The 5,573-nt window shown below is 41.4% G+C and overlaps 1 long non-coding RNA gene across 1 annotated transcript; it reads left to right on the forward strand.

The window, feature by feature from the left end:
- The first annotated feature begins 364 nt into the window (after positions 1 to 364).
- LOC118685295 (uncharacterized) lies at positions 365 to 2,471 on the forward strand. The gene is made up of 3 exons (XR_004979951.2): positions 365 to 444; positions 582 to 819; positions 944 to 2,471. It is a non-coding gene; the product is annotated as an uncharacterized LOC118685295 (long non-coding RNA).
- The last annotated feature ends 3,102 nt before the right edge of the window (positions 2,472 to 5,573 follow it).

A 5,573-nucleotide genomic window follows, 5' to 3' on the forward strand; every position in this document is an offset into this window, starting at 1 on the left:
TGGAATTGAATCAAATGTCTGTGTTTACGAGACATTTTGACCGACAAATCATTTTCCCTGTCAGGCTGAGATATGACAATGATGGTAACTCAAATTTCTCTGGTCAAATGATTCTGGAAAGCTTTTCTGCCATTACAGTCCGTGAATGTCAATGGGTTTATCTAAGTGCAGGCAAAGACTGATGGCAGCACTTTCTGCATCTCCTTTTCCCACCAGTGAGCTCTCTGTAATGCTGCCTGGCAGGTCTGCCCCAAGAAAAGAGGAAGGAAGACACTGGATATTATTCTTATGATTTTCACTATATTGAATTTATCTTTGTTTTGCCCATTAAAAACAGGTTGCAGAAGATGCCCCTATGAGTTAAACACTGAAATAATTTCCTTCTGTAAAGAGAGATGTCCCTGGAATACTGAGGTGTCTAAGCAACTGAAGTATACTTCCAGAGTAAGTAATGACACTACTATTAAAAGAAAATTCAAAACAACATCATTAGAAAACATAAAACCCTGCAACAGAATTACAACTCATTGAAGTAAATGAGCAAATGCAAATCCTGACTTTGAGTCTTGTTTATCTGCTAGCTGTTTCTGGGACAGGAGCCCCAAAATTCCTCTGGTACCCTTGTGGGAAAGTCCAGGAGCTTGCCACTGCTGCCACATTTAGCCTGCACCATCCAGAGACGGCTTTGAGCTACATTTTGAAGCCTTGCTTCGCAAACATAAAAGATTGAACTGGATGTTTTTGCTGTTTGAACTGTTTCACCTATCTTGAAAATGGAGAGAATGTGGCAGTTCTGCTTAGCATATAGCAACAAAACAGGTGAGGAGAGCTCAGACATTATGTTGAACTACCATCCATCACTCCATATCTTTGCCTTCCTGTTTTTTAAGTATGGCTGCACTGCCTCCTTCCGTGGCTCCTTCTCTGCTTATTTTCTTTCCAGGAAGATATCACAAGGAAATGAGGAAAGCAGAAAGGGAGAACAGAAAAAGGCACAGCACAGAGCATTCCTCTGCATGGAAGGAGGAGGAAGGGGGAGAAAGAGGAGGAAAACCTGGGAAAGGGTACAAGGTTGAATAATGCAGTGGGAAAAAGAAATGCAACAGCTGGATTTGCTGGGTGAGAAAGGAATATACCAGCAAACTGCAAACTAGCCCCATTCCTGGAGGAATTAAGTGGAAATATGAACAAACTAAATATTGGTAAGAATACAGTGTAAGTAAAGCAACAGGGTAAACAGGCAGAGCTACAGTTAAAGAACACAGATAATTCTCCTCATTAAAAAGACAACATTTTTGTTGGAGGAAAGTAGCAAAGACTACTGACAAAGCAATTTCAACTAGAAGTCACTGAAACCACTGGAAGCTTTTGCAGTGTCTTATACAATGTTAGAGACCTTCAGCCCTTCTTGAGCAAATAATTGTGGGATGAACCAGGTGTGCAAACAGCCATGGGCTGCTCTTATGTTATCTTCAACAATGCAAAAGTTATCCACGATGTAGAATTTAAGATTCCTCACTCATGCCTAGTAATCACCATGTTTATCTGTGTGAAGAAAACTGGCCCAAATTTACTTTGTAGGCAGGAAACTGAGTGTTGGGACCAATGCTTATCCAAGCTGCAAGACTTGTTGCAAAGATGGAAAACCTTAGAGGAGTTCAGGTATGTGGATCTCTGCAGCACAGAGGTGTCAGGGGAGTCACTTTGCTTTCACTCCCTCTCCAGCACACATCTGTGCAAAACAGGCACCCAAAAGAGGAGTTCCTTGGCAGGAGGGTCAGGGACAATTGATCAAATTCTAGACTTCGGGCAGGTGAAGGTAGCAAGCTGTGTTGGTCAGGTCTGGAAATGTGCTGCTCTTTGGTAGCCAACAGTTAGCAAAACATCGCTGCTTTGGTCTAAGTGTGTGCAAACAAAACCCTTCGGATGAGTCACCTTCCTCAGGCACCTTCTGTCTGTAGTCAGCAGGAGCTTTCACCCACCACAGCACCTGCCATTATCTGCTGCAAGAAAGGCCTGACACAAGGGGCCTTGCTAAACAAAAAGTTTAGCGAGGGAGAAACTTAATTATTCCTATTGCAGACTAAAGAGGGTGAAAGGATTTTCTACACCTGGGGAATTCAGCACTGTACCCTGCTGTTGCAGTTTTGCCCCTTCTAATAATAATTTGTTATCTCAGAGGAACTACCACCATTGCTACAGTCTTACTTTTTAAAAAGAATTTTTAAAAAATCTTCTCTGATGTTGCCCTGGTTTTTTAAGATTTTCTAAGCCTTCTGATGTTGACATTCTTGTAGCGAACTTTCTCACACACTTTCTGTAAATAACTCATTGTTTTGCATTCCTTTATGGAGGAGGAGAGAGTGGATAGACTGTTGGTCTGTCCAGTGTCATTGGAGAGGTGGCACTGTCACCCTCCAATCCACTGGCACTCTTGGAAAACTATAAATGTTAGAAAATAAACTTCCCTTTTTTCTTCACCTTGAGAACAGCGGTGTGCGCTTGTGTTCTTTCGTGTTCTATAGCAACACTCTGCAGTAATATTTCAAAAACAACAAATGCCTTTATGATGATACAGTAAGAAAACTCTCCAAGTGCTTCCAGAGCCAGAGAGATTGATAGACCTTGCCATAGTCTGTGGGAACTTAGCCTTCATTAGGTCAAGCTAAATTACCTTACAAATAACTTAGCCTCTACCCACAGCTCCTTGATTCTGAACTGATAGATTATGCAGCCATTAATCAGCTCCAGGTCTGGCCTTTGCTTTTGACTTCCAGAAGGTAAACTTATTCCATGCTGTTCCTCTTACTGAGTTTCTCAGATACATTCATACTCATAAAATAAAAAGTAAAAAGGAAAACACATCTCATTCCCTACTAAGCACTGATGATTTCTCATGCTTCATGAAAGACTGAAGACACCTTTTAATAAATTTGTTTGTAACACACCAATTTCATTTTGCCTCCTCTCAAGAAAGCAGATTTCAGTTTGAGGAGCTGGAAGACATGAGAGATTATTTATGGCTGTTTGTCTGGCTCTGTAGTCAGCTGCAGAGCCGTAAATTTGGAAGACAGCACAGTAACTGATCTTCAGTTAATTTCCTGGAAAGTCTGAAAACTTTGTTCTGGGTGATCGCTGACAAAGAGATAATAACAATAAAACGACCCGAGATGGCCAAACCCAATTGGTTAGTTTTGATAAAGATCATTTTTATCAGAGCTCTGTAGGACTTCATTCACTGATCCAACACCATTCCCTACATATAACCAGTGAAAATTCACTTTCATACATACCCTGATCAGATTTGTTTGGCTGGGACTCCTGTAGCTGTGTTTAGCTCTCAGGTGCATGTCTTTAATAAGAAATACCTTCATATCCAAGGGCTGAATTTCACCCAGAGAGGTTGTTCAATGAGGTTTCATTTTGAGAGATGATCAAAGGTCATGGCCTTATGACTCAGTTCTGCTCCAGCTCCCCACAGATGGTGGGTACACACTTGAAATAAAGTTCTGACTTTCCATTACTGTCATAAAATGAGTTGTAGAACCACCCTTTCTTCATTTGTCTTACTTAAAAATATATCTTCTGGCTCATGGGAAAAAAAAAAAAAAAGGAAAACTCCCATCCATAGGTGATTAATGAACCTGCAGATTTAGTCAATAGCCTTCCAGGGGCCTTTCTAACCAAAGTCCTGCTTCATTTGCTGCCCTTTGTATTAACAAATTTTGTGATTTCTACATTAAGCCTAAAGTATCTGGCACAGATCCACAAAGAGAATTTAGGTATTTTCTAAAGGACCAGCTTTCTACAGGACATATGGAAAAACATTTTAGGGATATTTCTCATAATGGATTAAAGATTTTTGCATGAAAACCTCAAAAAATAGTATTTCAATTTCTCATTTCTTAGCAAATGCTTCTTGTTCTATTTGACTTCAAAAAATCAAAATGCAAGTGAGACAATATTAATTCCAGCTGTTTCCTCTTCCTATTCATGGGTAATTTTCATAATAATAAGTGAAACATTATCATTTGGTTCTTGCCCTTCCCCAATTAGTCTTTTCTTTATTAGACCCAGCTCTAGCCTCATGAGATCCTTATTGTTTTCTAAAAATACATCTTACCCAATTCACAGTGGGGGAAACTTCAAGCTTTTAAAGCTAAAACCAGAAGACAAAGGACAACACCAAAAACAGGAGCAAGAAGGAAAAGGCTTGCTATTCTGTTTTTTCTGCTTGTTTGGGTTTGTTGTGGGTTTTTTTTGCTTGTTTTTAAATGCCACCCTTGTAATTCCTGGGGAGAAGCAGAGGACAGTGCCTGTTTTATGGCTGGGAACTGTTGTACAGCACTGACTTTCATCCAATCTTACATGACTTGAGTGCTCAGCAGCTTGAAAACAGCTCAAGCAGCCCTAGAGCTGTGGATGTGCACTACAGATCTGTACCTCTCTGTCTGCACACATCTCCAAGTGTCTCCTACCTATCTGCAAAGCAGAAATAGGTTTTCAAAACCTTAGCAGGCAGCGTGAGGGACGCGTTTCCAGAGGAGGTCTGCTCCATTTGGAGAAACTCCATAACCAATAGAATTTTTTAATTTTTTTCCACACTCAGCTGCACTTTCTGGGCTATCTCTGGCCAGGCTGTCAAAGCTGTTTAGCACCCAAAAGAGTCAGCTGGCCTAGAAGCTCCACTGCTAATTTTAGTGGCTAAATGAGAGCCGACCTCAATCATGCGAGCGAGCTCTTTGGGAAAGTCTGGCCACAAAGCTTTCATCTCAACTGACTGCTCCTCAAGCAAGCAGCAAATGCCTTCTGACATTGTCCTCCTACTTCTGTGCCCTCACACATGCACTTTGCTTATTTATAGAACGTGTGAGCTTCACATACGTCAGGCCAAGTTTGTCGGGACCAAGGTCGCGCTTGGTTTTGCGCAGTGCGGCCGATGGTTCTCCGGGGCTCCGAGAGCAAAGGCTTGCTCTGCCCTCCTGCTCTGCAGCTCCCACTTAACCCAGATCCAGCAATATTTCTGGAAACAGCAAGACCTAACAAGAGTAGGAGGGAAGAAGCTGATGAGCTGGTGTGTTCTGCCATGCAGGAAGGGGAGCAAAAGGGGAAATCCCGCTGTGTCTGCTGCAGAAAATGTGCTCCAGCCACCTGCAAGGACTGTGGAATTTGGAAAGGTCTGCAATGCATCCCTGCCTTGCTTGAGGGCTGGGAGATGCCAGGGCAGAACAGCAGAGCCTGTCTCCAAAGTACAGGAGATTTAGTGTGCGAAACACAGCCTTAACTCCTACCTCAAATAAAATTCCACTTATGCTCCTATAGTAAAATGCAACAAACAGCAAATGAAAACCACACCTACATAACAAAACAATTTTGCCCAGTTGATTTAGTGGAAGTAACCAACAGCAGAAATTCAAGTGGAACTAAACAGCAGAAATTTGAGTTTACTATTTACCTACAAACCTGTGTTTACTAAATGTATTACAAACCCAAGTTTACTATTAGAGATTAGCGATAAGAAAAAGTTTCTACTTTTTAGAGATACTTGTAATTTTTTTTTTTGCATTCTATGC

Source organism: Molothrus ater, chromosome 3 (genome assembly GCF_012460135.2).
Source record: "Molothrus ater isolate BHLD 08-10-18 breed brown headed cowbird chromosome 3, BPBGC_Mater_1.1, whole genome shotgun sequence".
Lineage (NCBI taxonomy): Eukaryota > Metazoa > Chordata > Aves > Passeriformes > Icteridae > Molothrus > Molothrus ater.